Source organism: Stegodyphus dumicola, chromosome X2, assembly GCF_044657685.1.
Source record: "Stegodyphus dumicola isolate Sdum_Otavi_A_Nest chromosome X2, ASM4465768v1".
NCBI classification, from domain to species: Eukaryota; Metazoa; Arthropoda; class Arachnida; order Araneae; family Eresidae; genus Stegodyphus; species Stegodyphus dumicola.
The window spans coordinates 137,712,151-137,724,377 of record NC_140781.1 but is presented as its reverse complement, the minus strand read 5'-3'; the positions used below and the strand labels follow the sequence as shown (position 1 = coordinate 137,724,377).

General features: G+C 33.2%; 1 protein-coding gene across 5 annotated transcripts in view; it reads right to left on the bottom strand.

Moving 5' to 3' along the window:
- LOC118192698 (teneurin-a-like) overlaps positions 1 to 12,227 on the bottom strand; it is a 1,025,489-nt gene that overhangs the window by 809,101 nt on the left and 204,161 nt on the right. The window contains exon 1 of one of the 5 annotated variants that reach the window (XM_085809692.1): positions 2,286 to 2,421. The exons of the other annotated variants lie outside the window; for them this stretch is intronic. The gene's annotated coding sequence lies outside the window, so the exon portion shown is untranslated. Of the gene's footprint in view, positions 1 to 2,285; positions 2,422 to 12,227 lie in introns of those variants that run through there. 5 annotated transcript variants of the gene reach the window in all.

Below are 12,227 nucleotides of genomic sequence, written 5' to 3'. Positions count from 1 at the left end.
CACACATTTTACAAACTTTTCTACACAACTGTTTTCACAGGTTAAAAAATTATTACATCAATAAATTTTTCATATGCAGTGATCATGTAGCTATTATAAGGAACAAGACCCAAGTTTTTTACAAATTATTTTGAGGGCAGCTTTATGACACTGATAGAGAAAATTCTTTAAAAATTAAATCTGTTATAACCCACCAATAGTCACAAAGTTTTCTGAATAAACAGCTCCGTGTTTCATCCTTTGCACAGCAAAACACCGTGGTATGAATTTATATTTCAGCACCCCAACTTCATGCTACTTTCAGAAAAACAATGAACCCTAGTCAACCATTGAAAGTTTGCGGTGACATCACCATCATTTCAGTTAGGGCGCCAAATGTTGAGATAGGAAACAACTAAGCGGATAGATTTTTGCTTATCTGAGTTATAGCAAAGCACGCAAGTACTATCCGCTAAACGAAAGAGATGTCTTCGTGGAGGACGTTCCCAGGTAAACTGGCTCGTTCCACACAGGAAAAATTCCAAAAACGCTCATGCAGCCAGCCTGTTGACCTAGAAGCGAAGCCAGATCGAACAATAAACATTTAGAGACTTTATCGCTCGGTCGTTCGTGGGCACAGGTTTCCAGATGGGAGAAAGCCCACCAGCGGCCGAGCGGTAACGTCGCTGAACACTGGTAGTTCGGTCCGAGGTTCGAATCCCGCGAACGGGCTGGCTGCATGGGTGTTTTCGTGGTTTTCCCCATGTGTAACGTGTATACGAGCCAGTTTCCCTTAAAAAGTCCTCCACGAAGGCATCCCTCCGCATAAGGCAGATAGCCCTCGAGTGCTTTGCCGTAATCTAATAAACCAAACCAAAACCAGATGGGAGAAAAACTTTCAAATGAACTATATCATCGTCTGATGCCGAACACAGGACTTCAAATAACCAACCGATCGTGCTAACTTCTGCTTTGTATGAAAATGTTAATTTATAATTTCAGAAGTTACTTTGATGGTTAAGATTATTTTTCTATTATTTCGAATCCATTTAAGATTTTATTTGAAAAGAAATTTGAGTAAATAAATGTTGTAAATTAAATTTCAAACAGATAAAAGCAGTAACTTACAGTCATCGAGCTGTATTGAATAAAGAACGTTAAAAACCTTTAAACAGCTCATTTAGTTTTGAACGCCGTGCTTACAACACTATTTCAGAAAATTAATCGACATACTTTTTTTTTCACATAAAAGAAAAAAAAAAAAAATACATTTCAGTCTGTTAAGAGATATAAAGCTGAACAATTTTCGTTCCCTGTTTGATACCCAGAGTAATATTATCACAGACAGCGAGGCCTTAATCAACGCTAAATGGTTTTCTGGACAAAAATTGTTTGAAAACTACATTACAAACCTTTTCCCAAATTACACCTCAACATACAATAATTTTGGATTTCTGAACAAAATTGGGAAAAGAAGATGACAAACGCACCAAGGAAATTCAGTGAAAAGGTTTCTTTTTTCAACCCTTTTTTTTTTAAATTAGAGAACATTTCATTATTCACGTTTAATAATTTAAACAGACTTATTTCAGATACCAATAAATTGTTAATAATTTCCTCTGACGTATTTATGTAATGTTTTGCAAATTTTATAAATAATATGAATCGTAATTCATCTTAACTCATAATTATTTGTATTAGTATATCTCCTTTTACACTTAAGATGATTTTAATCTCTACATAATATAGTTTCTCTTAATGCTACTGAGGACTGCATAATCTATGCATTAGATTTTGTGTTAGTGTAGCAAAGGTGAAACTACATTCAGGTATATTATTCCTGTATGCCATACATATGAAATGCTGTTAGTATAAACCATACTTTCTACTCGTATAAAACCTCTAATACACCATGCACTGTAGTATCGTATCACGGATTAAATAGAAATGCCAAGTTATTGAATACAACAGTATATGTTAATACACCAAAAGTGAAATCTTCATTCAGATATATTATTCCCGCATATCTCTTTATTACTGCATATCGCAAATATAAGAATTCTATAATTCAATACATATCACATCCAATGTGGTATCGAGTCACGTATTGGACAGAAGCGTAAAATATTGAAAGCAACATTATACACCTTCACGTAAAGTGAGACACAGAACTATAAAACTAGCATAACATTCACACAATCTGTTTCTTAGATTTTTAATCATAGATAAAAAGAGCGAAATCAACATCTATTACTATTATTAGAATACTTTTCTTGGATGACATATTATTGTTTCGTAATACATACCTCATCCCCTCTAACATAGTATATACCGTTGACAGTGTGTTTTCCTCTCAGGGACTGAAAAAAAAATGTAGTACTGAACACAGTAGTATTATCGCATAATATTCATTCCAACTTTTCTGATAACTCTTTGATCCGGTTTACACAAGCCGTGAGTGCGCTCCAAAGACTCAGTACACAACTTCTATCAATAAAGAATGTGATAGTCAACGTAAAACACTATGTGCACGCCATACGGAGAATCGATAACATCGCAGGAACATAATTAACGTAATTAAGAAAATTAATAATTAACGAAGGAAACGGAAACAGGAAATGCTGTTCTTACAAAATAAGAAAGTCCTTCTCGTATTGAGTAGGTTATCATGCACAAATTCAGACCGGAAAGAATTCTGAAAGAAAAAAAGAATTTTTTTTTCAGTTCATCTCTACTTTAAGTTACTGCTACGTCCAGGACTGAAATACATTCACGATGATTTAGACTTCCTATTTCATTGCGAATAAGTTGTACCTAACAATAATTATGAATTTCACATTTGGCAGTAATATATCAAAATCGCTGCAACACAGATACTAGTCAGCTTTCTTGGAAGCACGGAATGGATGTCTTCGCAAAAGCATTTCTCTCTTTAAGTAGATATTCCTTGCGTGCTTTGTCATTATAAAAACTACTCAATTCCGATTATCAGAGAGACCTTCAATTACACGGCATAACAGAAAAAAAGTCACTCATGCTAGAATATTATTATTCTTATCATTATTCGGTGGAGCAACTTTGGTAAAAAATCCTTATCATTTGGATCAGCCCCAACTAACACATACAGGTAAAAGCTAGGTTAGCACTTTACCACAGGTGATTGAGGCATATCTGAAGCTTTTGACCCGATTTTGAGGGTTCTCAGGGGCAGTCAGAAGGTCTGCCACACTACTTACACTAACCTCTCGAGAGGACATTTGGATCACAGTATGTTTTCAGAGCCTCATTGCCGCACATAGAATATATGCTTACAAACATCGATGTGTTTTTCGAGATTCGAAACTAGGTCCATTAGTATCACAATCACTAACCACTATACCGGCTGAGCGGCACTCCTAAATACTTTTCAGACTATGTGTTAGTATTTTCTTTAATATTCAAAAATTTTCTTTTCTATTATGATTTCTGTATACATTGCAATGAGTCTGTCTTTATTTTCCAGAGAAGTAATTTTACTACTCTAAGCATAAATAGATTATAGCACCAATCCTACTTATAATACGAAATCTACAAATATACACATTACTTTATTTTTAATCCAGATGCATTTCATTAATAGATACCTGCACCTGCGCCATATTACGAGACAGTCCGCATTATCAATTCAAATACTCAATAACAAAAGACCTCCGTATTTGTCACCCATCACAAATACCTCCAAGATATAAAGCCTTCCTCATAAAAAGGAAAGAGCACAGAAAAACTTCACCAAAATAAGGAATATTGGAGAAAACAACAGAAACTTATCGTTGTCATTCTTACTGAAGACTGCTCCAAAACATAACAAATTCTAATACGCTCAGCAGTTTTCTCCTTATAGGTCCTACACACATAAAATACATTAAATCATTAGTTTCCATGTTACAAGTTACTCTTATGACTAAGTTACTTTAGGCAACGTCGGGATAACTCATGGGGTATACTGTATCCTCAAATATGCAGGAGTTGTACTCATTTCTGCTAGTAGTAATGCTGAAGAAGTACTGTACTCTGAAAAAAGAATTATATTTCTAGAAATTTGCAATCGAAGGACAACATCCGTTGACCTCTGGGTTATAGCAATGGTGGCTTTATTCCCTTTCATCAATTAACTACTCTATTTCTATCCCGTTAAGGTTTAATAATCCTGGATCTAAGTCTTTTCCCGGAGGCTGGGATATATTTGTCCCACTCAGTTACGTTATTAAGTAAAGTTCAAAGAAATTTAGTTTACTATGGGATTCAAACTTTTTCTCTTAAGGCGGTGCAGAGTATGACAGATCTTGTCGATTTCATTTTCTGCTCCTTACTGGCTGAATAACTAATTAAATGGGTACAACAAGCAGGAAATTAGTCTTTGTAGCGTACAGAAAAAAAGATTAACTTCTTATAAAAGAAATTACCTTATTATTTTTTATGTTCCAATACAACTAGAAAACTTATTTAAGAATTCTTATTCTTCGCAAATTGCAGATGAACTAGAGTTAGCGGTTGATATTAAGTTAACAATAAGAAAATCTTAGCAGTAAGAGTACTTTTAAAAGACGAGTTTTAGAACATATGCAATTTATATTTAGACTATTTGTCATAACGTTCAGCGGTTAACTATTAGGCTATTATTTAAATAAATTATTGCTGAGTGGGAAACGAAAGTTGCAATTATCTCCCACACAACTTAAGAACACTAGATTATTTAACTAATCTTGTTTTCTAAAGGATGGTCTTTTAGGAAATCTATTTTTAAGCAAGGTTAGCACCGCATAGACCAAAATGTTAAATCGCCAAATAAGGAAAAAGAAAATGATCACCCACCTATAAAACCGAAACTTAACGGGACTTCCTTTAAAAAGAGAAATATGTTTTTCGTAGTTGCTTAAGACTAAAATTTTAGCGCATTTTGGATACAAGCCAAGTGGTCTGAAAGGTCGCTGCTTAGTGATAAACTATAACTGGAAGAAAAATGCGTAAATTTAATAGAAAAGCGAAATCCACCGGAGAAAAAAAAAAAAAAAAAAAAAAAAAAAAGAAGAATCAAGCTAAATGTTGGAATAAAAGTTTATCGCTGAAAGGAAAAAAGATAAAAATATAAATTAATAGTAAATTTCAAGTTACATTTCCTATTTGCTTACTTTTTTTTACTTCCCACGCTCAAATCTTTCTCGCACATATCTTATCCTTAACTATAAGTCTTGCGAAGGAAAGAAAATAATAATAATAATAAAAAGAACTATTTAATCAAAAACTGAACTTTCTCTCCCCTCGACATGATTTGCAGAAATTTACATTAGAGGGAGGGGGATGAAGCGCCGCTGCTCTCTCTAATACCTATGTGAAATGAAATTAGAGGGCTGAAGATTTCAGAAATAAATGTAAAATAAAATCCCCATGAAAAAAGGAGAGAACAAATTAAAAAAAAAAAAAAAAAATGCCTTTCCATCACTGTTTGACTTTTATATTTCCTTTCCCCCAAATCTCGGCAGCACTTTTTTTTCTTTCTTTTGTTTATTTTGCTTCAGTTCCTAATAACGCAGCGTATTGGAATGGGGATTAAGGTAGTGCCTAGGAGTATCATGATTTTAGAGAAGAGCAGGACGTGAGGGGTTAGCTAGCTGAACAGCGGAATTCATATGGATGTTGAGGAGATTGTAATTTAGGAAACGCATTGCCCTTCTAGGGGAGAACAGCACAGCATAATAACGGAAGAAGATGCGGTAGCTCGGCCGCATAAATAGGCTATCTGCTGCGTTTACATTTATGAGAACAAATTGAGGGCACTGTACGAGATCAAACTAGAGCCAGTTTACATGAAACGTGGAATAAGTTATAGCATTTCATTCATTTATGTTCACGAAATGCCAAAGTACTGTAGTTAGTAGCTTGATATTAAGTTGCAATCAGCTCTTTATGCTTATAGAAAAAAAAAAAAAAAAAAAAAAAAAACATGTATTAATTATTTTTTCTTGTAGTAGAACTAAAATTATGAGGGAATCCAGTTATCTGAGTCCCTTGTTCCTCTCTTTGGGACAGGCTATTTTAATTCATTAGACAATTGAACTAGCGCTTTTATACACGTTGATTTAATAATATGCAGTGTTTCAACAACACGTCTGATAAGAGGTCACAGTGGTGGCGCCATCTATCGATAAGAATCGGAAGCATCATAGTCTCGTCTAATGAGCATCGATCCTTGAACCATGCGGTTAATAAGGAATATTTTAGGAATTCTGCTGTGAGATTGTGGGCTAAGTGTCCCACAACGTTCCACACTACTACAAATGTAAAAATTATTAAAGTACAGTACAAACTTGTTTAAAGAAGCTATCAAATTTATTTGTGACACGTAGAGCGCTCTGCTAAGTTCGATATACATGCGATACGCACATGTAGCTTATAAATATTAACCGAAAAACAGCTAGGCAACCTATGTAAATCTGATGATCTTTTTAGACTCTGCGAGCTATGCTTAAACACAACAATTTTTTCTTTCTAAACATATCATAAACAAAAACTTTGATGTTATATACGGAATTTTCCTCTCCAAGGATAACATTTATATTTTACAATATACAACATATCTATAACCAAGTTTTCTTGTTAGTTTGTAAGTGCATTTTGCGTTTCATTTATTAATTTTTTTTCCGTGTAATCTTTACTGTTAAAATTCAAATGCATCTTGGGTTTCGTTAATCACTTGCAGTACAAAAGCTACGTATTTAGCCTACATAAATAACGTATTCCGTTGCTGGAATTTTTTAGGAATCTTATTTTTTTTGGAATCTTTATTGTTAAAATTCAAGTGCATCTTGGGTTTCGTTAATCACTTGCAGTACAAAAGCTACGTATTTAGCCTACATAAATAACGTATTCCGTTGCTGGAATTTTTTAACTATCCACATGGGATGTAGCCCAACTTAGTTCTCACGGTTACAGTTCTGCTGTACATGCACTTGAATCACAATGAACTACTTTTGCATTTTTCGAAGATAACGTACTGATGTACATTTCTCATGGAACATCGGAACATTTTGAATAACTATAAAACCTCTTTCCAACGGAGGATTTTGAACAATCAGTGAGCTACTGAACTTGACAATGTAGCTCATCATCCCTGAGGTAAGGCATTTGGGACTTTTTGTTTCACTTCCTTTCGCGTTAACTCTTTCAATGTGAAACTGATTCATGCAAGCAAGTCGTGCCCTTTCTGTGGGATCGCGTCTGGAAATTTCCTCAATAAACTACTGTTTCTCTGGCCCATAGTGTATAATGAAGATTTATAATTTGAAGTTTAGCCTTATTATTTATTTCCGGTACTGGGAAAACAAAGAACTGCCTGTTGAACTTTTGAATTTTTCATACTGCATATTTTATATATTTGTTCCTGTTTGTTGTATGTTACTGCATATTTTATATATATATTTTTTTCCTATTTTGCACTGTATTTCATTTTTGCTTGTATGCCTTCCTCTTTAATTCTGCTTAAGGATTTTTGTCCACAGGCTTTCTGTATCTGAAAGGGCAAACTGAAAGTAATTTTGTATAACTTTTTAATTTATCAAGTAACTAACGTTAATCAATAATATTTATGAGTAAAACCCATGTACATGGTAAATACAATACAGGAAAATACATATTTGTTATAAAATCTTTAAAGGTGCAAGTTTAACTACAAATAGCGCTTCATTTCAGGCAATGCACTCTGAAAACATGTTCCAATCATCACTAATGATAACATTTTTATTCTTTACGAATAAGGTACAGAAAGAGTAATGTTTCATTTCAGAGTTAGATAACTTCATATCAAACATAAGTATATATTATGTAAAGAAGCATTAATCATGTAGTATTAAAAATGTGTTTTCTGGCCGCTCAGCTAAGTGTTATGTAAAACAATGTTTGCAAAGTTAGATTAAAATTTTCAGAGATTTATGACAGAGAAAATCAGTTATAAGATAAGCAGAATGTATGAAAATTCTGTCTGTTTAAGAGTATCGAGTAACACGAGAAATGTAGAGAAACATGCGACATAATTTTCACCATACTCACGCAATCATGAAATTTTCTAGGCTTCTTAGAAAAATATTTCAAAGAGATTATTTGTGATTTTAAGTTGCTGGTTTGCATTATAATGCGAAATTGGATTGAACCACCAGCCGCTTGAGAATTACCAGTTAATTGCCAATAGCAGACTTTTTTGACTGATAACAATATATCGATTTATTAGATTATTATTTTAAGCTTTTAGTTCTCCATGGAATTTTATCACGTTTTCATAAGAGAGGAGTGAAATTACTAAAAAAGGGTTTAGGTGAAATAACATATCAGAATAGCTGTTGTTTCAAACGAGTTTTGCCTTATATTTACTTGCTAAATGTTGGCTTTTAAAGCAGTTATACTGAGCATTGTACCCATCTTATGGGACTGTAGGCTGCTGTTTTTTCCAATATTAACAATCATTAACTGCTGAAAACGAGGATATCATTAACACGAAGTCAAATATATTCAAAGGCGTATCAAATGTGATTTGATAGTCTAGGAGTGATACCATTAGACACCGACTTACAAGACGGAAATTATAATTGCATTTTCTCTTTGAACAGAGTTATTTTGAGAATATCGTAGGAGAAATCTTCAGTTGGAAATAAATACATTAGCTAATGGAATACATATCATTGCACTCGGAATATTAGCAGCTTTGTTGCTACTGAATACGCAGTAATAGCTTAAACAATCTGGACTTAAAAGGCTATGATCTTTAAAACATGAATCATTAACTAAAAATGATGAATGACTGATTTAAAATACTTATATCTAAATTTCATGTGCTCGTTCAGAGAAAAATTTGTTTTCTCTTAACTACGATCTGTGTTTAAAACTGATACCTCTGACAATCATAAACTGTAATGAAATAATGCATAATACATACATAAGTTGTTGAATAAATTATTGTGTATTATTAACCTTTTCTTAGATAATAATCCTAATTTCTGGAGCTAACATTATTTTCCTCTAGATGCATCTTAATATTTATTTTCTGATTAAAATAAGATTATTGTAAATTAAACACTGCAGATCCTGTTTTTATTTTATAATATACATATTATTATGACGGAAACAAATATTGCAAAGATCAGTTTGAGGAATTCACAGGGGATTTTGTAAAGGATATAACAAACAATAAAGAGTTTAAGTTTTACCCTTGAAAACGCGTATTTTATTTACTTTCTGTTTTCATTTATGCTGTCTGTATTTATTTGCTTTTATTCATATATATTCTTTGGTGTTTACTTATTTACATTGTTATTTATTCTAAAGAAAAATATCTTTATATATTAAATGGTATAATCAAGCTATGTGGTTACCTTTCAGCTACGTAATTCACAGTTTCTGTTTCTCTGAATGTAAGGGCATATGTTACAATATGTTACATATTCGAGGATTATGCTTTCTCTAAATTTGCCATTTGTTTTATGGCTGTTTGGAACACAATAAATTTAAAATGGCTCCACAAGAAGAAATCTAAGTCCCATATTTACATCAAATAAGACAAAAGTCAAACGGAAATAGTGAAGCCAATTATTTACAGTACCTTTGTATATGTAATGAAGCAGACTTACAAATAATCATGTAGGGCTGTTGACAGCGTAGATATTAAAGATGTTGATCCATAATGAATGCGAAACATGGCAGCCGAGGCAGATTAAATATTTTTTTTTATTTCGATTGCCATTTGCAGCCAAAACTTCTTGGCACATTAATGTTGCCTGTTCCACAGTAGTATCATTTTTCATGTTGGCAATAGGAAGCGAACAGCGTAACAGGAGTCTGCATGGGTCAAAGTCGGGAAGCAAGTGCCTTGTGTTCAGGATGAAATTTTAATTGGGTTGGTTAGTTTCGGGTTGAGTGCATTGGATAATAACTAATGCTGTAAAATTATTATTGGCTGCTTGAGTTCTAGTTCCATATACGTCACCAAGTTTATGTAAAAGTTATATGACACGGATTAGTCGCGAAATAAAACAGTGCACAAAAAGGTATTGCTATTTTTAGAACAGAGAAGGGAAGTTTTCAAATTCTAATTTTTATTTCATATTTTTATCTTACAGATATTTAAATCTATTACATATTCAGCCTGGATCATGCTGTTATAAGAACAAAAACCAAATTGTTTGCATAAGCAAAAAATACCGTTAATAATTAAACTTTTAGTCTTTGAGATCAATATCAAACAAGTCTATAAAAAGTGCAAAAAGCAGTGTATACAAATTTGTGTCATTTTCAGTTTAGAAACAGGCTGTTCCATCTACTCCTTTTGATATACGAACCACCTGAGGATGATGTACCAAGAAATGTACAGATTTTTTATTTTACTTTTCATTCTTATCTGCACTAACCGTTTGGTTTTTCGCTGTTTTTGCATTTATTTTTTTGCATTTTGTATGTATTATTTGGGTACTGATCTCTGTGTTCATCTAGTTTATTCATTCAGTTATTATTTTTGTAATAGCTTGGATCTAAATCGAATATGTAAAAGAGTTATTTTTTTATTTCTATGTTATTCACCCGTTGTTACAGCTTTCAGAGTGTAATGGGTTTGGCTTAGAACTTGTTCTTTTACACCATTTTAATATAGATATAAAATGATGTAAAACTATTGATTCCGTAGATGTTGATCCATAATGAACAGTAAACATAGCAGTCGAAGCAGATTAAATATTCATTTTTATTCCAATTTGGAATTTGCGGCCACAAATAACTTGGCATTCTAATGGTGCCTATTTCAAAATTTTGAAATTTTTGATAGATGTGCGGTAGGAACAGAAGGCAGAAAGCATCAGTCTACCTTGGATGGGGAGCAGAAGCAAAAGGCCTAATTAATTCATTATCGAAGCTTAGTTTAAGGGAAAAGTTTTGAATTCTGGAAATTTAAGTTCATAATTAACTACGTCATCATTGTTATCTAAAAGCCATATGATACGGATTAGTCCAGAAATGACGCAATCCAGAAAACGTTAGGTAAGAATTTGTTATTTTTAGAACAGAAAGCGGAAATATCCAGATTAAAATTAAGATTCAAGGGGCTATTGCTAATTTAAGTTATTATTTTGATTTATTATTTGTGGTGCTTCAATAAAAGTGTTTAGCGGAAATAACGGCCTGTGTGGTTAGAACCAAGATCCCCTCGGGTGTTGGGTACCATTCTTTAGTTTCTGTCAGACATACCTTTACCCTTATGATTAACAAAAGTAGTTTTCTAGAGGAATTAGAAATAAGTTCTTTAATAAAGGAATGAGCGTTTCCAAGGATTAAAGTATAAGTAGTGCTTAAGTTAACACAGCTTCGCTTTCCCGAACACAGCTGATAGGAAATGGACGTGCCTAAACGTATTAAGTTTGCAGGTTATTCTCAGGAAAAAGTTATGAAATTCTTCCTTTCATTATATTACATTAACAGTCTTTGATTGAAAAGAGAAGTGGTTGCTGAATAAAGAAAAAAGAAGAGAAAGCATTGATTTTGCCTATACACATGGAGTGACAGGTCGACTTGACAGACAAAGGTGCAATCTTTAATGCTGACAAGAAACGAGGATTTAGGATTTGAATAAATCAGCGGAAGAGAAACATTTTTACTTGCTGTGTGCGCGACTTGTAACATGTCAAAAACGCCTAGACGAAATCATTTAAGCCTAAAAGAAAGGATAAATTGCTGAAAGAGTATGATACGTTTGGTAAATGCAACCGATGAAAAGCACCTTTTAAAATAGAGTTTTTCCAAACAGCACAGTGCAATTTACACAGAAAGAGAAATAAAATTGATGAAGAACTAGTAAAAATGGAAATGTCTCAAGGAAGCACAAAAGATGAAAAATCGGAAGGCACTTTAAATGCTTTTCTAGAATGGTTTCAAGGTATGCGACTAAAGGTGTCCCAGTTTCTAGAGCTCTTAGGCCAGAAAAGATGTGGAATTCGCTAAAATGCTAGAAGAAAATTTTGAGCCAACTCATGCGTGGCTCATAAGATGGAAAGAGAGAAATAACATGTTTTAGCGCAAATTACAATCGTAAAGTACTGTCGTCAAAGCAGAGATTAAACTGTGGTCAGAAGGAAGAGGCAGATCATCATTTGTCTGAGAAATAGCTAAAAAAAGTTTTACCCGGGTTTCTAAAAGTACAAGCCACACGAAAGTTATAACACAGATGAAACTGATATGTT